This window comes from Adiantum capillus-veneris, chromosome 16 (assembly GCF_014529385.1).
Source record: "Adiantum capillus-veneris isolate H3 chromosome 16, ASM1452938v2, whole genome shotgun sequence".
NCBI classification, from domain to species: domain Eukaryota; kingdom Viridiplantae; phylum Streptophyta; class Polypodiopsida; order Polypodiales; family Pteridaceae; genus Adiantum; species Adiantum capillus-veneris.
Genome location: NC_140946.1, coordinates 3953525 through 3980126, shown reverse-complemented (window position 1 = coordinate 3980126; position 26602 = coordinate 3953525).

Genomic DNA, 26602 nt, shown 5'->3' with positions numbered 1-26602 from the left:
TGTAATTGAACCTCTTCTAGGAATCTCACCACCTAATAAACCTCCTTATTGAGTATCTCAAGCTCAACAAGAAGAGATTATGTGGCAAGTGCATGAGTTGGTTGAGAAAGGCATGGTTAGGCCTAGCTCATCTCCATTTTGTTCACCAGTGTTATTAGTGCAAAAGAAAGATGGCACATGTCGTATGTGTATTGACTATAGAGCACTAAATATGATCACTATCAAGAATAGGTTTCTCATTCCACGGGTAGAAGACTACAAGGGTTGACCTACTTCAGTAGGATTGAACTAAAAAGTGGCTACCATCAAATAAGGATATTTGATCAAGACATTGTAAAGACCACATTTCGCACTACGTTTGGTCTTTACGAGTACATTGTCATGCCTTTTGGCTTGATCAATGCACCAGCCACATTTAACCACTTGATGGAGAAGCTATTTAGGCCTCACCAAACCTTTACTAGAGTGCTCTTTGCTGATATAATCATCTACTCTAATTCATTAGACAAACACAAGCAACACCTCCACATACATTAGACAAACACAAGCAACACCTCCACATAATATTTTAAGTTTTACAAGAGAATAAAATTTATATTAATTGAAAGAAAAGTGATTTTTTCTTACTGGCTACCAACCTTGATGACCCTCCTCTTGCTGATGAGCTAGACCTTATAGACATTGACGTCACTTAGGGGATGATGAGGACCTGTTGGATGACGAGGATGATGACTTTTTCCTAGCAAACCTTGCTAACGTCCCTCAAAGACGGAGCTCTCTGATTGAATGTTTAAATATTTTAATGCAAACTCAACAGCCTTAGAGAAGGTCTAGACTGATGTAGTCACAATGTTATAGAGCATCTCCACATGCCTAGATATGACATGGTGTACATGTATGACACCGTAGGTGGCCGTAGATGATGGAGCTAGCCATAACTTCTTAAACTACTTGTTAGTTAAGAAGTTAAGGTTAAATTAAAACCATGAACAATCATGATATATTGTTGGGTTGGCCAACATTTACTGCAAGACAATATGAAATACCGTAGCCTTGGGAGTTTCATTACCCATGCCAGGTTATGAGGCTTTCCTTTACTTTCTAGTCATACACTTGTCTACAACAAACATATATCTAAATAGAGAGTGGCTGTGTAGCCACGGCCCTAGTTTAGTTTGGAGTTATTTGTATAATACACTATAGTTTAAGCACCGTGGTAGGGTTATCACCTTATAGGGAGACCGTAGTGTCCACTGTACCCCTCTCATTTCATCCATGAAGCTACACATAACAATCCATAGAGGCTAGATAATAAAAATTAAATTCTATTTAATTTAATTTTTTTTGCCCTCTTTTAAATTCCATTTTTGTAAATAAAAATAGAAAAAAATATTTTCGTAGTTGAAATTGTAAGTAATGTTTGCATAGATATGCATGATAGAAAGATGGCCTTGGACGAGATCCACTACTTGAAAACCCTGTTTGGTATGCATGAAATTCCAAAACCAAAAAATCCAAGCCAAAGAGACCCTTAAGAAAAAGTACATAGATGCTTTAATGAATCTATGAGAGGAATTTCAGGATGTATTTTTTGATGATTTACCGGATGGCTTGCCGCCATCTTGAGAAGTAGACCATGGAATTGATGTTGTGCCATGTACAAAATCTATAAGTAAACCTACTTTTATAAGCCACTTTGAGCAACAAGAATTGAAAAAGCAATTGACAAAATACTTGAACAAAGGTTTTATTAGGCCTAGTTACAGTCTACAGGCATCGCTTATTCTTCTGATAAAGAAGAAAGATGAATCTATGTGGATGTGTGTAGATTATAGGTTCTTAATCAGATACTGATTAGGAAATAGTATCTGATGCCGCGTATGGATGAGTTGTTTGATCAACTTTTTGAGTCAAATTATTTTTAAAGATAAACCTAAGTTATGGGTACCATCAGGTTAGAACTAGACTAGAAGATGTTGCAAAGATGATATTTAGAATAGGTTTCAAAAAAAATGTGTTCTCGGGAATGCACCAATAACATTTATGATGCTTATGGATAATGTTCTACATCCGTACTTTGGAAAAGTTGTAGTAATTCATGATATTCTTATATATAGTAAAAGTTACTTAAAGCATTTGCGTTTAGTGTTTGAGTTGTAACAAAAACATAAACTATTTGTGAAAGAAAGTAAATGTGATTTCTTTGAGATTGAGATTCATTATCTTGGTCACATTACGTGGCCAACACAAATTTTTGTGAACTACAAATTTTTCTTCGTATGCCGATGTAACATTTAATGCACTAGTAACTTGTCTGTAGCGGAAATTGATAACATAGTGAGCATTTCATCAAGAACAAGTTCCTAATGAGCATAGAGAGAGTACTTAATTTGAGAAAGCAACATAGCAATTTACATCTAGTTAGCTTGGCATAGACAATACTTGAAAAGAGAGAGAAATAGAGCATGGAGCTAGTCCCCCCTCCATAAAGCCTTTGTATTATAGCTTCTCCCATCAAAGGAGACTTTTGTACAATACAATTCTTGTGTTCCTTGACAAAACTTGTTGGTGCAATGAAGATGGAAGCTTCATGCACAAAATTATGCTTGAAAAACACACCTAGTGTCCCTAGCCTCAGTTGCAAGACCTCACACACCTTCAAAAATGGTGAGAGCTAGCAGAGAATGAGGATGATTGAGAGGAAGAAGATGTATCTTACAAGATTGAAGTATTCTCCTCACATAATCACTCTAATAGCATAGCTAAGCTTAGTAATTAGCATGGTAGAGGAGATGAGCATGCCATTGAAGCTTGGCTCTTGGTTGGATTTGCATTCCATAGCCAAGAGTTGTTGGTGTAGGCCTCTACTTCTCAATGCTTGGAGAAGGAGATGGAGTTCTTCTTGCACACACGAGTTGTGTGTGTGTGTGTGTGTGTGTGTGTGTGTGTGTGTGTGTGTGTGTGTGTGTGTGTGTGTGTGTGTGTGTGTGTGTGTGTGTGTGTGTGTGTGTAGCATTGTGTTAGACAAAAATTCAGCCCTCTCTCTCTCTCTCTCTCTCTCTCTCTCTCTCTCTCTCTCTCTCTCTCCTTGGTCGACCTCTCTTGCTAATTACTCTTCATAGCTTCCCATTGGTCCCTACAGAGCTTAGCCAATAGTGATTAAGAGGTATAATTTCTAGCCTTGTGAAAAGTGTCCCCCTTTCCCCCTTTTGTGAGAGCTTTAGATAATTAAAATAATTTATTAAAAACTCATTGGACCTTTTAGTCTTCTGGCCAATAGGAATCAAGCAAGCCATTGGGCTGCTTGATGCTCATTGGACCCCTTGGTAGACTGTCCAATAATCTTCTAGGGAGCTTAATTTCTATTGGTTCTTTTATCAAGAATTTCTAAATTAATTAGACTAAGTTTACTCTAGCGTAATTCTCATTGGTCCACCTCTATGGCCATCCAATAGGATTTGAGGGGATATTGGGGGCAATTGGGCTAGGAGCCTTCCACATGTGTCCAGTGTTCCCTTTGTGTAAAGGGGGAGATTTGGAGTGTGTGTGTGTGTGTGTGTGTGTGTGTGTGTGTGTGTGTGTGTGTGTGTGTGTGTGTGTGTGTGTGTGTGTGTGTGTTCCTCTCTCCTCCCCTACTCTTAGGGCTCACCCCCTCTTTTGTAGGGATGTGGGAAGGCTTTTTGGTCTTCCCATGACCATCCAACATTTCTCAAGTTTTGGCCATTGAATTATTTAATTAAAATTTGGAAGTTTAGCCTATGGAAGTCTTAATGAAGCTAAACCTTAGGTCTTTAAATCTCCATTAATGCACATTGCTCTTTTGCAGACTTTCCCCCTTTGGATCCCTGTTGAGACTAGTCTGGCAGCCTTACCAATATTCTAGCTTTTACTCCCTTGGTACCTCTCCATATTAAATGATTAGTTTAACATGAGAAAATCATTTGGGAGAATTAGATATTAGTTTTTATGACATTACCTCTCTCTTGAAATCAAAGCCGTCCTCGACTATGAGGTAGAGAAGATAAAGCCTAGTCATTAGTCCATTTGCTAGCGGTAGAGGATCCCTATTTTACCCTACGACAATGTTCCAAAATGGATGACTAGTCCATCTGGTGCTTGAGAGCCTTAGCTTCCGCAAGCGTGTCTGCGCATTAGTCCGTATGAATCTTCCATAGTAGAGTGACAAGCTCTTCTTGGTGTTCGGGAGACGTCGTCTCCACAAACATGATCCTAAGAATGCATACTCATTAACATTTGTGCACAATAAAGAAAAAGAGAGTCTTATAAGACAAAAACTTTGTTCATTTAAACATATTTACATTTGCTTGCACTACGGAATCATTGTAAGCATTGACAAGGTTTAGATTATCCTTTTATTGTATGCCTTGCATCCATCTAGCATCTTCAAAAGGATAATTTTTTAACTTAATAAGATATCATCGGATAGTCTTATTGCCTCTCAATACCTTGTCTTCATATCAGAGAATGGACTCGGGCTGCAGCACCTCTTCTTGGTCCTCGATCTCCGGTGGGTCTTCAATGGTTGCTTCTTGAGGTGGCTCTCCTTTGTAAGGCTTTAGTAGGCTCACGTGGAAAGAATTGTGTATGAGCCAATGGTTGGGCAAGTTGATTTGATAGGCCATCTCATTGATCAGCCTAAGAATATAAAAGGGACCAAAATACCTTTTTGCTAGCTTAGCGTAGTACTTTTGGTGTCCCGTAAGATTCTTGCCCGTCGTGTGCCTTAATTGAGCCTTGGGAAACTTAAGCAATACCCAGTCATTTTCTTTAAAGGCTAGAGCTCTTTTGTGCTTATTAGCAACAGCCTTTTGCCTTTGCTGAGAGATGGATATAACATCCTTAATCTTTTGAGAAGATTCTTGTAGGTCTTGGCTATATTCTTGGATATATTCATGTGCAGTGAAGATCCTCCCATGTACTTTGAGTAGCAGGGGACTTTTTGATCTTCCCTCAATCACCTCAAAAGGTGCTTTTCTTGTGGAAGTATGTATTGCGTTATTGTAAGCATACTCCACTGAAGGTAAGTACTCCTCCCATTGGGACCTTTGATCTACTTTTGTGACATAAGATTTTAGTAGATCAAGGATTGTTAGGTTGGCTATTTCACTTTGGCCATTTGTTTGTGGGTAATAGGCCGAAGAGAGAAGTTTAGCCTTGTACCTAAGTTCTCAAAGAGACCCTTCCAAAAATTATTGTTCATTCTAGGATCTCTATCCTACACTATGGGCGTTGGCAAGCCGTGGTATTTGAAGATTTGTGATATAAAGAGGGTTGGCATTTGATGGGAATTGATAGTATTTTTGATAGGTATGAAATGTGCTTGTTTGCTAAACTTATCTACTATTGTCCATATTCCTGTATTCCCATGGATAGACTTGGGCAATCCAAAGATAAAATCCATGGATATGCTCTCCCACGGTGAATTAGGGATTGGCAAAGGTTTAAGCAATCCAGGTTGCTTTCCTCTATCAAACTTCTTCTTTTGGCATACCACACATTTTGAAACATACTCTTGTATGTTTGCTTCATGATAGGACAATAGAAGTATGTTTCTATTCATTTTAGGGTAGATTGAATCTCTCTATGACCTGCATAAGGAGAAGCATGAGATTCATACATTACTTTCTCACATAGTGAGTTAGTAACGCATAATCTATTGCCATAGAGAAGATAACCATCTTGTGGGGTAAATGGTTCTTCCTTCTTCCCTAGTGCAAGGGCTGAAATCACATCTCTAAAATTGGGATCGATAGCGTACTCATCTATCATAGTAGATAGATCATTGTGAGTTGCTATGGATATCGCATTCACTCTCGGTCGTCTTTAGAGTGCATGGGCTACTTGATTATGCTTGCCAACAATGTAAGCAATATGAAAATGAAATTGCAAAAGAAAATTTGTGCACCTCATTTGTTTGTCGAAGAGCTTGCTTTGCGCCATGAAGTGCTTAAGGCTTTGGTGATCCATTTGCCAAATGAAAGGAGTCCCCAATAAATAGTGCTTCCATGAGTGTAGATCATGTAGAATTGCTAAGAGTTCCTTCTCATATATCCCTAGAGCTTGCTCAATAGGTCGAGCCTTCGACTTTCATAGGCTATGGCATGCCCTTCTTGTAGCAAAACAACTTCAAAGCAATCACCACAGGCGTTGCATTGGACCTCAAATGGCTCTGAGAGATCCGGTAGTGTAAGCATAGGTTGAGAGATAAGCTTCTCTTTAAGCTTTTTGAAAGCATTGTTCTCCTTGGTGGACCATAAATATCTAACATTTTTCTTTGTTAGGTCATGTAATGGTCCTGCGATTTGTGAGAACTTTTCTATGAAGCATCTATAGTTTGCACACATACCTATAAAGCTTCATGCAGATTCCTTGGATTAGGCCATCCTTTTATTACCTCTAACTTTGATGGATCCATTTGGATGCCATCTTGAGAGATAATGTGACCTAGTCCAAGGACAGGGTCGACGTGACTGGCAAGAGCCCTCTGGAATAAGAGATAACTAGACATCTACGGCGGGACAATTTGGATGGGGTTAATCCTGCAATTAATGAGAGTAAACAAAAATCCTTTAAAACTAGAGGATGGCGGGGGCACACCACAACATACAATTTTTTCTAAAAATTCATGAAAATTAAATGTGAGAAAATAAAATAATAGAGATTTGCAAAAAGAAGTTAACAGATGAGCAAGAGAGGAAAAGTAGTTGTCCCCTCTCTCCCAAGAGTCACCGACCGCCGATGTTGAAATTGGTGGTGTGTTGTAGTATGTCTGCTATAAGAGTCTATCGTAAATGAGAAGCTCCTTGGAAAATCTATTCTCTTGAAATGAGAATGCCCTGTGAACTTCATAGCTGAAAAAAATTGTGTGTGTAAAGAGCTTTTTAATTGAGCTTAGATCCTTGAAGCCTTTGAATTGGTTCATGTTCTTTGTGTGAATATCGAGAACACACACACACACACACACACACACAGCGAGAGACCCTTAATTAAGCTTAGATCCTTAAAGGCGTTGAATTGGTTAAGGTTCATTATGAATACAAAGAACACACACACACACACACACACACACACACACAGAGATTTTTGGGTGTCAGCAATGTCGGCAACCGATTGCGATGGCGATGGCAACAGGTGGCAGCAATGATGGAGATTTGCAACGGTAGCAGCAACATGGAGACAAACACTACTAGGCCACTTTATCATTAGTGATGCTTTTTAGCATGGCATAAGCGACAAAAAATGCATCACTATCTGCATTTCTACAAGAACGTTGCTTAAGCTATGCTAAAATGTCAATTAAGTGATGCTAAAACATTGCATAAGTGATGCAAAAGGCCATCGCTTAAGCGACGGCCATCATCGTTGAAAAAATAATCGTTCTCTTGCGTTGTTTAAGCGACATAATGTTGAATATGTTTCTTAGGAAATGTTGTTCCATTTTTTTTCACACATAATGGTTGGGCTCTTGGGAGCCCGACCATTACTTGCTTACCAAGGCTCTCTCTCTCTCTCTCTCTCTCTCTCTCTCTCTCACACACACACACACACACACACACACACACACACTCAATAACAAGATTTGAAGTGAAAAGTGCACACTTGAGAGCATTCTACATACACTATAACAAAAAAACAACCGGTGAATTTATGCAAACACAAAATCGAAAGTATGAATGATCACTGTATGGTCCTTTCTTCCTTGGCACTATGCGATCAAACAAAAATGATTGAAATAAATTGAATATGAATGAAGAAACTTGGCAGTATAATAAAAATGATTGAAACAAACTAAATATGAATGAAGAAGCTTAACATTACTATACAAGTAGACTAGAACTGGTAAAAAAAGCGGGCTGATTATATAGATCATCAATGTATGTATATACACAATGTCAATACCCAAGCATGATCATCTATTTAAATGACACTACGGATATGTATTAGTATCAAACTCATTTGAATGATCCTCTTGTCCCCCACATGCTTGTTGCTCCTACCCTCCTCCTCCTCTCTCGCAACAAGCTCGAGATCTCTCTCGCCGTGAACCTTTTGCATTCATAAAAGTTAAATTAAATTGTAAATCATTTTAACTTAAGACAACCCAAAGTTACAAATAGCACTCACAAAAGGGCATGCTAGTGGAAGGATGCGATGTAAAATCATTTTAACTTAAGACAACTCAAAGTTACAAATAGCACTCACAAAAGGGCGTGCTAGTGGAAGGATGCGATGTAAGGCTTTATATCCTTGGTATGTCACTATCTTGATCTCTGCTAGAGTCAGAGGTCAACCGTAATATTTGGTCTGTAAAAGACAGATCCAAAGTTTAGGGTTGTTCTTATTCACATCATTCTTTTAACTATGCTATGAAAATCTATAATTATATACTTATGAAAGTGGCTATGAAGTTGGCCTCCCCATGCGATCCAAGTGGGACATGTGGCCACTCGCCACTCTAGCCTGTGATGCCTCCTACATTGCATTCATTGAAAATAAAATGATATTAAAGTTACATTATAGATGACATACTTTTTGTTGCAAAAATGCTACCAATAATTGCATCTCCCATCAAAAGTGGGTCCATGACTCCTCATGGAGTCCCAGAGGTCTCTTATTTTCAAGGACCATAGCATATTGCCTCTTTGTATTCACAACAAGAGAAAAAAATGTATGTTTGTATGTATAAATGTATGTCTGTGTTTATATATGTATGTACGTATTTATATATACACACACACTAGTACTTTATAATCTGCTAGGGTTTTTGTGGCAAATAATTCAGGATACCCCACTTTGCCAAAATCTACACTCTGAAGGAAGATGCCAAAAAGCATGTAACTTCCAACAATTTTTTTTGTGAAAGCTTGCCAAGTCCTTGGAGTTTGCAGCTTGGTAGCTATAGACATCCACCATTTCCTTTGAGAAAAACAACAGCTAGAAAAATCTTTGATCCTTCTCTTACAAGTGATCTTTATGACTTATGCCGCCCTATAAGTCAGAACGATGAAGATGGGAGCGTGCCCGATGTGCGATGGAGTAAGGGCGGGAGTGGCTAAAAAGTGCGGGTCAAGACACAAAGATTCTTTACTAAAATATTGATTTGTATGCTCTTTGGTAGTACAAGCATGCTTTCAGAAAGCACACGCCTAAAGCTCTAACACTATTGTCACGGGGACGGGGCGTCACGTGCCAAAGGAAAAGAATAGAAAAAAAAATTTAAGCATTACAAATAACAACTGAACTAAAAGTGATGCACGACACGAGATGAGGAGTGGTGGAGCTCCACCCCAAGAGAGCATTGGCCCCAAACCTTGGCACCCCTTTCGGTATTTCTTTATATTTCTTGAACTTTGTACATTGCCGGTACTCCATCCTCTGCACCTTTATGCAAAAGCATGCCAAAAAATGAGCCCATGGCACATATTTAAAGGCCCTTGGCCTCAAAAGAAGTTACATGAAAAGATTCAAATCAAAAGAATCTGGCCCAAAAGCAACGAGCGTATTTTGTGGAAATCCGTATAGGTGCCAAATCAGCACAGCCAATGTAAATGTCTTACTTTTTATAGAGGGACTATGTCGGATGGCCCACCACAAGTTATCTAGCCACACCCTCATCAGGGCGTTCTTCTTGCTCGAGCCATCCACCTTGGCCGCTCATGATGCCCAAGGATGCAAGGATCTTCACATCGTAGACAAGTTCTATACCGGAGGCTATAGATCATCATTGAGCAGCATTGAGCACGTGCCCCTTGAGAGCTGACCATGGAGGACATTGAGGCCATACTGTAGAGGACCATGAGAGAGCTCATGGTATGATAACCATTGTCTACTTCCCCCATTTCTCACCTCATGACGCCCAAGGATGCAAGGATCTTCACATCGTAAACGAGTTCTATATCGGAGGCTATAGGTCATCATTGAGAGGCATCGAGCACGCCCCCCTTGAGAGCTGACCATGGAGGACATTGAGGCCATACTGCAGAGACCCATGAGAGAGCTCATGGGATGATCACCATTGTCTACTTCCCCCGTTGCTCACGTCATTAGCCCTCATGCAAATGTACCCACTCCCCATATGTTTTGAGATTATGTATTATGTGATGAGGACATTGATGGTGATGAGGATATAGGTGAGATATAGCTTAGGCTTGCATACCTACCCACTCTAGGTACCCTCATTTATCTTATCTTTATGTTCCCTTGACACTGTACTAGAGTCACACATGATTGTAACCTTTTGGTCTCATAGGTCATTTTGTCCTTTTGAAGACGTTAATATAACATTTCATTTCTCTCTCTCTCTCTCTCTCTCTCTCTCTCTCTCTCTCTCTCTCTCTCTCTCTCTCTCTCTCTCTCTCTCTCTCTCTCTCTCTCTCTCTCTCTCTCTCTCTCTCTCTCTCTCTCTCTCTCTCTCTCTCTCTCTCTGTGTGTGTGTGTGTGTGTGTGTGCACGTGTGTGCTTGGCTGGTCGCTGATAAGAGATGGATAGGGGGAGACCTCGCGGGGGCAAGGAGCCGGAGCAAAAGAGAGTCTGTCTGTGGGATGATCTGCGTGTGGGACGGGACGAATGCAAGCTTCTACTCATATTTGGACTTTTTTGGAAGTTTTTGGCATCGTTTAAGCAACACCGTCGCTTATGCTACGCACCACAGTTTGTAAACGTCGCTATGAGCACCACATGATTAGATGTGTTTAGCGATGCTCATAGCGATGTTTTTATTTAATTTTTTGGGAAAATTCATGGGCATAGCTTAAGGGACGCATGAGTATTTCTTAAGCGACCTCGTAAATTTTCCAGGCGTCCCTACTTACAAAGAGGCCTTGTAGTGGACGTTCAACGGCAACGACAATTGATGGTTGATGCTAGCTGCTACTAGTGGCGGCATTGGTTGGTGGAGCATGGTGCTGCTATGAGCTGAAGATGATCCTACTGTCGCCTACTAGAAGGAAACAACTGGTGGAGGTAGGGTTGCCAATTGGCAGAAAGAAAGCGGGAGTGAGAGCGATGAGAGGAGTGAGCGAGGGTGAGCGAAGAGAGAGAGAAAAAAATGGCGAGCTCACCAACATTGTGTGTGTGTGTGTGTGTGTGTGTGTGTGTGTGTGTGTGTGTGTAGCAATTCTAAATATATATACCTAAATATATACGCAAACGAACACTACAGTTCACAGACCACTAAATCTAGGACAATACAATGGATTTGTACAATAATTTATTTGCAATTGAAAATAAATTTTGTACAAGGCAGAAAAGATATCAAAGTAAATCATGGGAAGCAGTCGTCCCCAATTTTGGAGTAATGTTGCTTCACGGTAAGCAAACATCCACTAGTCATCAATAACTTAGAACGGAATGCTTTAATCAAAGAAGGTAGCCCTCACCTGCACCCATAGCCATAAGAAAGCAATTCGTTAGCAGATGACTGTACGCAGGTGATGCTGGGCATCCCAGTTGTTATCCATGCCACAATAAAAAAAGACACACAGATCTTTAACATGTATTTTGTTTTTTGAAAAAAAGTCCCTTGGCTTTTGCCAATCCAAAAAGGAAAGTGGAATTCCATATAACAGCTACATATCTGTTTTTTTCTGATTAATATATATAAAGTTTTTTTTTGGCTAATCTTAGTTTTTAGGAGTTTTAAGGAGATTTTCAAAACTAAACAGTCTTTTATCCGATTGGAGAGAATTTCTCTCTATAGAAGTAGGCACAAGAAATCTCGAGCCAGAGATCAATTTTATTACGAACTATCACCTTCCTTAGTAATTGAAGTATAGAAGAAGCAATCTTTTGGAACATATCCTACTTCAAAAAAGTTTTATAAAAAAGCTGAGATATCCCAAAACTATCTAGGTAAATTACCAATTCCAAATACAAACCATAGTCGTTTTTTTTGTTTCAATTATATTTATTGTCTTTATCAAAAAAATAACTCGGTTATTATGTCAAGTCTGATATACTTTGCCAAAGCAAACTATAAACTACTTTTCTTACCATAATATCATAGAAGACTCAGTCACAGAGCCAACTCAGACATAGCACAATAAAAATTTGAAGTAAGACCAACCAGTTAGGATCAGGTACATAATTGCACCTTCCCTTGCCTTTACCCGAAGTTATGTTAACCAGGGAAGGTCATTTTTTTTTTTAAAACACGTCTAGCCAAGTTAGTACAGATAGAACACTTAGAGACCATGCTCCCACTCTTCCCAAGAGTGCCCACCAACTAATGCCAAGTATGGTCCAATCTTAGTTTAGACCAGTAGGGAAGGTTTTACAAGCACGGGATAGTCAATCCGCTAAAAACAGGTGACAAAGATCATCATAAGCTAAAAAACTCAGCACATATTACCGAGTATGAAATATATCATTGGTATGTCATTATAGCCTATACATGTTATACAATTTTAAGATGTGAACCATCTGGCCTTAAATATCAACAGGTAAATAACATTCTATTTTTTTTTATCAAAAAACCCCATTCAGACGCTTATAACCAGTTCATCAATTTTTTTCTTATCTGGCTGTTTTATACATTAACTTAATGTTGAAATAGTTTCGAGATTTCGGCATCCCTCACCATCAAAAAAACCCTTTAATTTTTTAATTATACTAGCTGGGGTTACATCACCAGAATTTAACCAAATTTTCCTTCCTAATTAACAACATATCAGATTTTCAGCAAATTCTTTTTTGCTAAACCATCCAGCATAACCTGTGTTTAATCTTCAATAAAGCTGAAGAAAACCAACCCAGTAGATTGGGAGATGAAGCAAATCAGCTAGCCCAGTCAAAAGATCAGGCTTCACAATATCCAAGTTCAAACGCAACCGAAAGAAAGAACATGCCCACTCTTTTTTATGAGTAGTTCATTAGGTAGGACAAGAATCCAGCCAAAGTCATACACCAAGGCATTATCCTGGCTTGGAAAAAGTGACCTAATCTTAGTAAGACCTACACGGAGGGTCTACTTCCCGCGAACAAGAATCCAGCCAAAGTCATACACCAAGGCATTATCCTGGCTTGGAAAAAGTGACCTTTAAGCATAAAATTGAGTCGATTTTTTACCTTCAGTCTATATAGTAAGCTGGAAAAAAATATATATATTCTTGCTGGTAAGCACCCATACTCCCAAGTACAGATCAAAGAGAGAAGGAATAGGTCAATCATTGGAATAACCATCTTTAGGGTTTCTTACAGTCGATGACTTACTATTTTTTCTTTAAAAATTGCATTTAGCCTCCAAATTACAACCAGTAAGCAAAACCCCCCGCAAAAACCATGTCAGGAGAAACTTTCAAGTTTATAAGCCTCAAATCCAAAACGTTTATTGATATGAACATCTTCAACATCCTCAGCATATCAAATCCAACTTAGCTGTCCTGAAGTCATCAGCCCGAGACACATTCTTTAGTCTCTAAATCTGGTAGCAATATGCCCCATTCATGATACCTAAATGACATCAAGTAACCAGTCGAATCAACTCCTCAAGCCATAGATCAATTTGAAGAAACAGTTAATTTAACCAATGTTAACAGATACCGCCAATCGGTTATTTGAAGCATCATTTCCCATTAAGCAAACGGGGAATCAGATTCACAATTTCCCCCTTTTTTTATTTAATTTAGAAACCCACAGAAATAGATAACCTATAAATTTGATGCAGAAGCCTCCATCACGGCTTTCTCACTTTTTTTTGGCATGATGAAGTCACCACAGCAAAGCAGAATTGAATGCAAAACAGAGGTCACAGAACACAGTGCTAAGTGAGCATAGCTGCGCACCTTATGAGGTATTTATAGGCGAGATACTGTCTCGCTTCAGAAAGGCCACGAAATCTGCACGCTTCCCCCCATCGAGGCTGGCCTTCAAGACCTTCTATTCCCGGATTACACTCAGCAAGAGATCGGGGAATTTGAAGCAAGTATAGAGCTCAAATACGTATCATCACAAGCAAGCTAAGGTATTCCTTACAAGCGGCAGAACGCCAGCGTGCGACAGAAACAACAGAGACAGTACTGCAGAGAGGTTAAACTACGAAACCTCATACAGGTAAAAGGTTTTAAAAGGTAATTCTTTTTTTTAAAGCTTGATGTACAAGGCAATCCCCCTTTTTTTAGATTAAAAAAACTTCAAAATAGAAAAACACATTATGTGTCCTATGTGTTTAATTGAAAGTGGCAGTAGACAGCCAGTGTTTATTTGCCATTTTTCGTAATACCAATACTCGGTCTACATACGAGCCAATTCTCCCACCTTGGGTGGATACAAACCGGCGGTAAACCATAAAACCTACATCACACCTGAGTCTATGGTAAAAGATTATTCCACTAGGACAAATTTTGAGACAGATGTTAATGCCTACTAGATGAGGCATACAAAGTAAATTGGTTAGTGCTTTTTTTAAAACCACATAACCATTGGGTTCAGCACCAATATGTCTATAAAAGACGAGCATCTTTTTATCAAACCAGTGCATAGCAATTGTCGAGAGTAGCTATTGGAGAGTTTATAGCAAACATTTAAATTTGTCATCAGTTGTATTCTACATATTTATTTGCTATGTCTCATAATGCGGATCAGGTTTTAGCTATATCTATTGCACATCTTCAGCAGTCAAGTGAGTCTACTAAGCGAGCCACACTCCTCCGTTATGAACGTCTTTTATTTCCGTAGTTAGGCACATCTGTTACTCAGACGAAGTGGTGGACATATCAGAACCAAGTGACAAGGGTGACTCTTTGGGGTCGAGAGCATTTTAGGAATAACATTCGTCTGGCGATGGTCACACTGAAGCAATGGGCATAGGGCCACGATACTATTATGTAGAATATTCAATGAAGCGATGTTTTTCAGAATGATTATATTTGCTAGCGCAATTTCTTCCATCGCAAAAGATGTTTTTGTATCGCAGCTATGGCCAGCCACTCAGAGGGTATTTTAACAACACGCCATGTACCATGGAGTATGGTGTAATCTTATCTACCCGTATCCTACCTTTGTTAGAACGTCCAAACACCTATTTTTACTATGACAGTTGTTTGTGCGATGACGTAATGGATGGTTTACTAGACATGTAAAGGTGAAGAGCAGGGAGGGTTTTTTTTGTAAAAAACCAAGTTTTTTTTCAAACTAAATAAAGTGGTGAATCTTGAGTAACGACTCGTGTATTTTAGTGTGTGTGTGTGTGTGTGTGTGTGTACCCGCCCTTTCCTAAGCACCATATTCTATGAGGTAGTAGACCCATATTAGCAACACGCTAACGTGGACACCATTTTTCGAAGTTCTCCTTGTAAAAACAATTATTATTTTGATAAATCGAGAATATTGTAACTCCTATTTTCTTGGTAAACCTTGTAATTAATGAGCCGGGGCTACAAGCTTTCAGATTGTATCAGCCAGTCAATTCCCATCTTTGGTAGAACTCCAGATTATTACTTTTGACCACCCAAAAACCTTGGCTAAGGTATAAAAGCCAATTTTTGTAAGTTTTTGGATAAGAAATACATAGTGTGAGCTAACGGTGCTCACTTCTCTCCTTCTCGCGCTTCCTACTCCCTCTCCCATTGTCACATTGTGAATGCGTTTGTTGCATTGGAATCGCAGGTAAGAGCTCTACGCATTGACGTAAGCCATTCACCGTATTTCGTAGCTTTTGGCGTCGCCGACCGTGGCCTAATTTCATCATAACTAGGAATCTACACTTTTAAAACAAAAACTAAGCATAGGTGGGGTATTGGGGCATCATTGCTAAGCATTTAGATGCATTATGGGTCGAAAACGACTAGGCCAAAAATCCACTGCTGTCAATAATCATGATTTTGGAACTTGACCTAAAGTGGGGTTTGAGGCCATAGGCATGTGTGCTTAGGTCTTATAAACTTGTCCTAGAAGTTTCGTTACGTTTGGATGTCATTTGATGCTGTAATGGATGTGATTTGCTTGCCGATGAGCGATTGGCTTTTGGTGATTTCAGTCACTTGAGTGTAGCTTGAGTTAGATGCGAGTTCTTAGTTGTTTTCCGAGAGATTGACAACCTCTTGTAGCCTCTATGCACTAGTCGAGTCAGCTTTGTCCCATGGTTTGACAAATTAATCGTGATTCTCGCTAATACTGCAATAAGATAGGATAGTGAGGTTAGACATGCGTCCCACAATGGTGAGGAGCATTGTGATGTTTTCACTCCATTCTTGGACCCATTCAATGGCAAAGAGTGAAGCATCAAGAAGGTCCTCATTCACCTCGATGGGCTCCTTCTCCCTTTAGGCCAATCTAGAAAGATGATCACATTTTGGTGCTTGATTCCCTTCTTGAGCACTATCTCAATGTCAAATTCTATAAAAATGATAAACCAGCATATTATCCAGTCCTTGAGGGTAATCTAGAAAGGTGATCTTCAGGTTGGTGCTTGATTCACTTCTTGACCACTACGTCAACGTCAAATTCTAGAAAAATGATAGACCAGCATACTGGCCCAACCCGTGTTGCATGGCTTATTGACTAGTATAAGAGGTCAACGAGGAAGACAAGCTTATTTGCAAGAAAATAGTATCAAAACTTCTTGGATGAATAGATCATTGAAAGTCCCTCTCGTTCCGTGGTAATGTAGTTTTGCTCAACAAGGTTTAATTGCTTTATAGCATATGCAATAGGAAATTCCATGTTTCCATCACAGGTTGAAGATGCAACCAATGGCATAATCACTTGCATCAATGTGTATATTAAAGATCTTACTGAATTTATGTGTCTTTTGGATAGGAGCACTTGAGAGGAGCATGCAGGGGCTCCCAAGTGCGTGCAATGAGGAGGAAGAACCATTGATTTGTAGTACATGTTAGTGCAACTAAAGTCAGTCTATGCTATGAGGAGAGAAAAGCAGGGCCATGGGTGTCTAATACAGGTTCATGCCAAGGTGATAAAGTAGATTTGAAGGTCAAGAGCAAGCAGGTGGACCCAAGTGTATGCATTATACAATTGTTTTGGCCAAGGTGCTTTGCTATAGGTTCTTTCAAAGGTTCCTAGTCAAAGGGTTCATAGTGCTAAAATGGAACTGCAGAGGTTAGTCTTTACAGTGTTCTACAGGCTAGTCCAAACAACATGTGAATCGGAGGTATACAGCTCCAATTATGGCACTTTGAAGAAAAGGGTGCTTTGTAAATTTTTGCCGGATTGGATAGGTGCAAGTGGATGGTTAGCATGGGTGAGTTGATATATTTAAAGTGCTCAATGTATGGAGCATGTTGGTATTTTTGGATCATCAATCGGAGTTCGAATGGCCAAGATATGAGCAATCAAAGTTTTGTCGAGGGCCAATTCTATACCACTATGGTCACCTCCAAAAACGTATCGATAGAGGTTTTTCCACGCTTGCCAAGGTTTTCAAAGTTGGTATGCAGCATACACCGCTAGCTAAAAGTGACAGCTCTCGATCAAAGATGCAAGCATTAAGATATACTTGATTGAAGTTAGTGGATGGCCCATTTTGGGATCATCAATTTGCGATCATGGAATTGTTGGAACCCAGAGGGGGTCTAGAATTTTGGAGCCCAAGATATGGAGTTTGACCATGGCTTTACGTCTTGAGCATTAGATCACTCGGCAAGTGGAAAATTTTGTTTTAAAATGGCCCATAAGGGGAAGTTTTTTGAGGTTGATGTGTTTGTTTTAAACCCACAAGGGGGTGCAAGGCTTAAGAGCGTGCCACATGGTTCTCTAATGAACCCATATGCGTTGTTGGTGATAGTGGGGTAGGGGTACATAGCCCGTATTGAGGCATGTCCGTTAGCATCAAACAAGGGAGAGAGGGTCGTTATTGGTGTCCTCACCTTATCCTTTGCACAAGTGTTTTTCACGGCATTGGGTGGTGATATGGTGGCATCATTGGGCGGCCGATGGTCGCGCTTGTGTCGTGGTGGTGATCAAGGCAGCACTTGATTGGGCTTTTTCACGTGCCGGGGGGGGTGGGCTCCCCCGCCTGATATCATTATTGCTTATAGGAAGGAGAAGGTGGGGTTCCATGAAGAGCCAAGCCAGATAGAGATTGAGGAAAGTTTGAAATAGCAGGGAAGGGGCACCGCCCAACCAAAGATGTAGTTCCCATGCAATAATACTAAAGCAATCTAGGACAAGTATTATGTTAAGAGACAATTTCAGAATTTGTAATCTCCCCCCTATATAAGGGGCCTTCTTTGACGTACGAGAGCTTTTCTCGAGCCAATTAAGTCTACATAAAAGTTTTTTTGAAGTGGAAGGATTGGGTGGTGCTTTATTAATTGAATCAAGCTCAAATATCCTCCCTTTTCGTCTATCCCCCCAACCCCCCTCTCCTCCTCCTGTTGTTCTTTTGTATATCGGTGCCGCTGTGTGGGTGTGTCCCCTGGACCGCTTGTGATACACACACACACACACACACACACACACACACACACACACACACACACACACACACACACACACACACACAGAGAGAGAGAGAGAGAGAGAGAGAGAGAGAGAGAGAGAGAGAGAGAGAGAGAGAGAGAGAGAGAGGGAGGTATTGTTTGTGGTTGTGACTTGTGCGATAGAAGCAGTGCAAATGGTGCATGGTTGTTGATTCTCAAAAGTGTGTTTATGCTTGTTGTGGTGCATAATCGTGTGTGTGTGTGTGTGTGTGTGTGTGTGTGTGTGTGTGTGTGTGTGTGTGTGTGTGTGTGTGTGTGTGTGTGTGTGTGTGTGTGTGTGTGTGTGTGTGTGTGTGTGTGTGCGTGCGCGCGCGCGCTTTCTAGGAAGTGTCTTTTGAAGGTGTTTTTTGAGAGGAGTGGGGTGTTGTGAATCCCTTGAGAAATAGAGAGGCAATTTGGTGTGTATCTAGGTGTGTTCCCAATCCCCCTGTCCAATTATGCTGGTGGAGTTTCTTTCAGACCAAGTGTGAGAGAGCCCCTTATTCTATATCTATAAATAATCAGGTATCATATGTATACAGATAGGGGCGGCCACTAGCATGCATCCAGCCTAAGGAAGGCACGGCCTTTACCCCAACATACTCCCACTTGAAGGTGAGTGTGCCAATAAGTGGACCTACTAGCTAACTCTAGTATATACAACTCATAGGGAGAGAATAGCTCTCAACATATGCTCACTTGCTCTCTCAAAGTATATGCATGTAGCTATAGCCACTCTAGTGATAGAGAAACATATGCATCACTATTAGAGCCCATACATATATCATATAGGTATCATGTAAGAACCTGCAAAGATCCACCGTGTATCATACCAATGCCAATAATCACATGACTCACATTCCCAAGTGAAAATGCTCCCACTATAGCTATTAGGTTAGGTCTCAACACTAGAAGGTCTTACATGATACTCCCTAACATTCATGATAATTGTGTGACCTCAGCTAACCTCAATGCTATTTGCATCATCACCATCATGACTAGTAACGTTTCATGTGTTGATTATGACTCCTGGAGAACCACCTCCCTCTCATCCATAAGGACTTGATGTTTGTGTCCTGGCATAACCATGTCAGCTTACAGCATGAGCATATCAAAGAACTCCATATCTATCATCTTTGACTCCAACCTACTATGACTCATGAGATCACTTTGTTACGAGATCACCGGAATAGACATCTATAGCATAGCTATCTAGCACTAGCATACACAATATGTCAATACTCAAGGAAGAAAACATGATGGGGCACAAAGACACATTGAGTTCGTCATGCCTGATGAAGTTACTGTGAATAGAGATGCAATCCTATGTAATCACCAAATCATCACAATTTATGCACATTGAGTCCTCTCTTTCGCTAACTACTTAATTATTTTTCTCAATCAAATGAGCATGAAACACCAAATCATCACAATTAGTCTACAATTAATGCACAATTGAGTCCTCTCTTTTACTAACTACTTGATTATTTTCTCAGCATGAAACACCAAAAAACTTGGGAGACTATAGGCAAGGGATAATAGAACCTATCTAGACCCTAACAACTCATTTCTAAGAGGTACATGAATCGCAATCCATCAATTTGTAGATCGACAAAACATGAACAAAAGTGGTCTAATAGCTTCACCTAAGGCTTAGGAATAGTGTCCTATAAAAAAAATTAGCATTAATGCTAAAAAAAATACCATCAAAATAGTTGCTTTATGCTCACACAAACAATGTAGGTGCAAACTCGACCCAAACCAACAATGTATACATTTAAATGAAAGAGCAAGAGCAGAGAAACGCAATGCAACAGTCAAAACTTTAATATTACAGTTGTGGCTTTTACAAGGGAGTTTTCACTAGAAGGGGTTTCTGCTTCAACATCTACAAACACTCCCCCCCTCCTAGATGATTGTCACCCTCAACATTGCTTAATCAAGGTTGTGGTGACGGTATGCATTGAGGGCATTGAGATCACGCCCAAATTTCATCGCTCTTGCTTCAACTCTGTGTGCTATGTATTGCAATGGATTTGAAACCCTTGATTTTGATAGGCAATGTGTCGAGCTTGAAGGTCCTTTATCAATGCATTGAAGATTGATGAGTCGATTTCAAAGAATCCTATAATAAAACTCTCTTCAAATGTCTACGTGTAGTGGTTGGGTAGTAGTATTAGCCTTGCATAAAGTCCCATGATCACATTTTTGGAGGGTGTGATGGTAAGGTCCCAACATAGAACTTTGATGCCTTCAATAAAAAATTGTTGAAGGATGGCCAACTACTTCCACATCATTTGAATACGGTTATCGTAGTGATGAGCATCTTGGAAATCTTACATAGCATTTAGCATGCCACATCTGGTACATCCCTCAACAAGTCTAGGGTAGCCTTCAATGTTCTGAGCATGTAGGCTTTTGAGGACATTGTGTGCATCGAAGGGCTTGCCAAGATTGGGTAGTTTAGCACCAATTTCCTTCTAACGTTCCATGTTGCAAAGGCTACTCAAGTTCTTCCTCTTGGAACGGGGTAGTAAGTTGGGTCTAGCCTCATGTGCTGAGGTGCATTTTTGTATCTTGTCTCATTACTTGGTCTCCTCTCTAGCCACTGCTTTCTCTAGAGAGGTTGGTTGTCTAAGATAGTCTGAGTTTCTTGTGTTGTGATAGCTACACCCTCGTAAGTGCCAAGAGGGTTGGTCTCTAGATTTGAAAGCATCTTCTTTTTTCATAGATAGACTTTGTGTTTAAGTAGTGGCAAGGGAATTATCTCATGCCCGATGTTCCTTTTTTCCTCTTTAGGTTTGATAAATTGCAGTTCTACTGAATAGAGTACCTTGAGCTGCCACTTCTTGTATTGCTTTACCGACCCTTCAAGCATGTCTTCAATCCACTTTGCTAGTTCTTCTCTTGAATCCACCAAGGTGACCTCAAACTTGAACTCGACCCTTGATGTTTCAAGTAAAATATGTGTGGCTTCCATTTGTGTTATTAGCTAGTAGCTTCTATGAAACAAACTCTATTGCCAATGTGCTTGGAGCATTTTATTTGACCACTTGCAAGTCTTTGATCAGCAGATCTTTTGCACATATCTGGTCCTCCTTTTCTTGTAAGTCCTTCCTATGTTGTGCCACCTAGAGTTCCATTTTTGCTTGAAAGTTGGCTACTTGCTCCTCCATCTCTTTGATTTTTGCTTCATTTTGTGAGGTGGTGGCCATGATGCTACTCACGAGCATTTGCCTTTGGATTTTCTCTTCTTCTAGCTCTTTCTTCCTCTTTGTTGTGTTGTAAGCAGGGACTGCTCACCATAGATGACTTTATTCAATGGGTCATGAGAAGGGTAGTCTTCTCATAAGCCTTGCGTCATTGTTTATTATGCTCTTCAAACCTTTGAATCTATACATGGTTTTCACTATCCCTTTCATTCATCTTTTCAATGTCTGTGTATGCTCCTTGGAGATCTTTTTTCAATCTCTCTCTTTCCTCCTGTAGGTTGTTCCGTTGGATCTCAAGGTCTCTAACATGGTCTTTTAGAGCCTTCTTTTTTGCCACTCTCTCCTTGTAATGTGCTTTTGACAGCTAGATCCCTTTCTCTGGTGTTGATGACATTGTTGTGGCACAAAAATTGAAACTTCAGTTATTTCATGGCTCCTTTCAAGTCAAAATATTTTTACAATCTTTTGCTCCTTTTCAAACAATCTCCTTTGTACTGTTAGGATTAATGAGTACTAAGTAGCACTTAGAGTGGTGTACTTCAAGGAGAAAGATGAAACACACACAAGAGAGATAGTACAGTAGAGAGAGAGAGAGAGAGCACACAAGGTGGTTCAATCAAGTGTGGGCTACACCCACAAGAAAGTAGCCACTCAATGGCTCTACACTTCAAACTTGTAATTTACAAAGGGCTTAGAAACCCTTAATGCTCTTCTTCCCTAATTTTATCTCGACCTTGCACTTCTTGCTTCTTCTCATTTCTCCTTGCTTCACTCTATTTTCATGTGTAGAAGAGGCCTCCTTTTATAGATGCAAAGGAGCCTCTATGGGAAAGCCTCTCTCTTGAGAGGCAGTCGTCCATGTGTAGATGCACCCATGTGTAGACGAGTCCACCTAAAACTTTTGGCCACCGACCATTGATCTGCTGGCCGTTTTTCATTTACTTTTTGGATGCCATGCGGCCATGATATTCCAACAAAAACAAATATTCTCGTGAGAATTTTTTGTTTTCTAGGGAGTGTTTTTTCTCATACATGATGGCATTTCCGCATAATGGGGGCCTTACAAATGTGAGTTTCTAGAATTAAAAATACATGGGTGAATCTAGCTCTATACTTAACATCTAGGTCAATTGCTTTGTCTTGGGTGATGCTTGTAGATGGCCCTACATCTTTGGATGTATCCACTTCTTTCATCTCTATAGGCCCTTGAGTATTTCTTTTGGCGGTGTAGTGGCTTGTTCCTTATACTTGGGAAGTGTGTCTTTAGTCATTGTGGTGCACCTATGCTCAGGCTTAGCTACATTTTCTTGTCTATCTGTGGTGTCTTCATTCCATCTAGATATGGAATATCCTAGGCTTACCCTTGGTTTTTTTTTAGACCTTTTTGCCAATTTGGAGCTATAGCAGTGGTGGTTTCCTTTTATGTTTCTTCAGTGGGTATGTTTGCTCATGGATAGCTTGCCCCATTGGTGTGTTCATAGATGGGCTTCTCACTGGTTGAGGGTTGAGAATGTTGTGTTTTTTTCTCTTGCACGTGAGATGGTTGGGCTATTGAAAATTTCTTCTTTATCCACCTTTTTCTTCTTTGATCCCTCTACACACTCTTGAGTCTTCCTCTTGAGTTCTCTTTGGATTCTTTCCTTTTGAGCTTGTGCTAGGTCTATCTCTTCTTAACCTTGTCATCTTCTTTCTTCTTGTTCTTTCTTGAATCTAGCGGCCAGCACTAAGTCTTGCTCATCCTCCTCTTTAGTCTATTTCTCTTTTAACTTTGTTTGGGTGGCAATGGCCTTTCTCTTCTCTTTCTCTTCTGTTCCCTATTCAAGGTAGCTTTCATCTATTGACTTTCCTCAATTTGTGGTACTTGTTGTTCTTTTGGAAGATTTTCTTCTCCCCTAGATTTGTGGCCTTCTTTTCCCAGGCTCCCATACATTGCCCGAAGGTCGGAATCACAAGCTGCTGAGCCGGACCGGATTTTCACTGTATGGTTATCTTATGAGAACTGCATCGATACCTTTCCACTTGCACAACAAGACAAATGATGTAGTGAGATTAGGCAATTGAAAAATCGATGCATTAGTCAAATCACTCTTTAGGTTCATCAGTATAGCAATATTTCATCAAATAAGATAGAAGCTATGGAGCACTTACTCTAAAGGTTGCCCTGACAAATTGTATCATAGACCTTTATTGCCTTCAAGGAAGAATATCTAGGTAGCATCCATCTGCTCGACGCAATGGACGGTATGTAGGCAAGTGAGTAGCATCTTTGAGATCTTGACCAGCATAACGCACACCAAGTATGGTATTCCGTAGAAGAGCTAGATAGTTGACAAGAGATTGTCCACCACATGTAGTCTTCAGTGGGCTTGCCATTTGGTGGTGGTGGGAACCTTGGGTAGTTGAGCCATGCTCGTCCCTTCTCTTGCAATCACAAAACATCGGTATCAATAAAAATTATGTTCATCATGTGTGTGAAAGTGGATGATGCATTGGTGAGACCAAACATCATTAACAAAAAATTCATAGTGTCGTGTTTGTATCTTAAATGCAGTTTTATAGACATCTCCTTCAATCATTTTGACTTGATGGTATCCCAACTTAAGGTCAGTTTTACTAAAATTAGTAGCCTCTTTAAATCTATCAAGTAGGTTATTTACTCTAGGAATAGAAAATATATTCTTGATAGTGATCTTGTTTAAACTCCTATAGTTAATACACAGATAGAGAGTTGCAATCTTCTTTTTGTCAAGACGTACTAGAGGCCCATATAGTGAGCTACTAGGTTTTATGAGTTCCTTCTCTAGTAAATCGTGAACCTAGGATTGTATTTTCTTTTGTACATTAGGATTTACTCTATATGGTGCTCTACAAGGTGGCTCCAACCAAGAGGGATATCTATCATATGGTCTTTAGATAATGAAGATGGTACTCTAGGGGGACAAATCATGCATAAAATAATCCTTAAATTTAGAAATAAATGTCTTGTGTGAGTCATATGTGATGATTGTGGTTTGGAAAATATTTCATCAACAAGCACAAGGTATGCTTTTCTCTAAATTTTTGATAGCTTTGTGTGAGAAATAATTGATATTTTTTGGTGCTCAAGTATGGATCGGTTCCAGCTGTGAAAACACGTTATTGAACTCATTCAAGTGAGCACTAACGTTACTGCCTTCTTTCATGTTCATGCACATGAATTTCTTCATCAAGAAAACCTTGTTCGACGCGTTGTTGCCATCCCAAGCTTGACATAGAGCATCCCACAAATATTTGGCGTTGTTCTTATCCATTATAGTAAATTAAATGGATTCACCAAGGTGCAAGCGAATGGTCACCATATCACGCTCATTCAAGTCATCCCACTCATCATTAGTGTAAACATTTTCTCTTCTTTCACGAAAGGGTGCAATCAGGCCTTTGTTGATCAAAACATCTTTCATACGCTACCACCAAATGACAAAGTTTGAGCCATCAAATTTTTTGATGTAGTACTCTTCTCTTTCGGAAGCACTACTCGTAGCCATGATTAAGGGAATGTAGCCAAAAAACTTTATGGCGAATTGCCTGGGACAATTTCAGGAGAGTTTCCCCTAGAATAGGAGCAAAAACTCAAACCAAAATGTAGTACAATCACTCTGTAAAAACAACAAACTGCCAAGAACGCATAAACAAGACTCGCGAGAAAAATCGAGCAGAGTCTCCTTTGTATAATGAGTTAGAAATCAACTAAAAAATGCATAAACTGCTTAAAAGAACAATCACTGTGCATATATTGTGCAAAACCACTGTTGTGTGGTCGCCAACTCGGTTCAACACAAAAAACCGTCCAGATACATGTCCTATGGTGAGGGTACCGTAAAGAAGAACTCTAGCTACCGTAACTTGTTGGCAAGAAGATAGTAGCAAAATTTCTTTACACGTAAATCATAGCTAAACCTTTTCGCTTTGTAGTGGTGTAGTTCCTCTCATCATCATTTAATTGACAACTTGCAAAGCTAATGAGGTAGTCCAATTTATGTTCTCCTAGTTGAGCTAGAACATGCCCAATAGCAAAGTTCGATGCATCAATATGCATAGAAAAAATTATATTCCAATCGGACACTCGTAGAATGGGAGCACTTGTCAAGGCCTTTTTTAATAACTCATAAGCATGATCACACTCCACGGTCCAGTGGACTCAATAAGAAGCTTGTACAATGGACGAGCTATCTCAGCAAAGTTTAAAATAAATCATCGGTAATGCCTAGCATGACCCATGACCCTTTGAACTCCTTTATAGTTTGTAGGTGGTGGCAAATTGGAAATGGCTTTAATTTTGCTCTCATATGTGGAAATCCCATTTTTGGACAATATATGTCCTAAAATGACTCCATGTTTAACCCAAAATTGGTATTTGAAATGGTTTAATGAAATGCAATAGAATTTGCACTTTTCAAACACTTTTCATAAACATGATAGATGTTCTTTCCAAGAGGAATAAACACAAAGGTCATCTAATAAAGCTTCACAAAAATCCCTCAAATATTCCCTAAAAGTAGTGTTTATCAATCTTTAGAAGGTAGCAGGGGCATTGGTTAAGCCAAAAGCCATAACACAAAATGTGAACACTCCAAATTTGATTATAAAAGCAGTTTTAGCTTGGTCCTCTAGTCCAATTGTAATTTGATTGTGGCCAGAGTACCCATCTAAAAAGCTATAAGTTTCCTTCTCTACTACTCTTTCAAGCACATGTTCCAAATATGGCAAGGGGTAATGGTCTCTCCTAGTGGCGGCATTGACCTTCTTGAGATCCATGCACACTCTAAATTTCCCATTCCTTTCTGGCACAATAACTATTGGAGACACCCCATTCTAAGTGCTCAATAGGGTATATGAATCCACATTTGACAAGCTTTTCAATCTCTTCTTGAACAATCTTTGCATACTTAGGATTCATCGGGTAGGGTCGTTGCT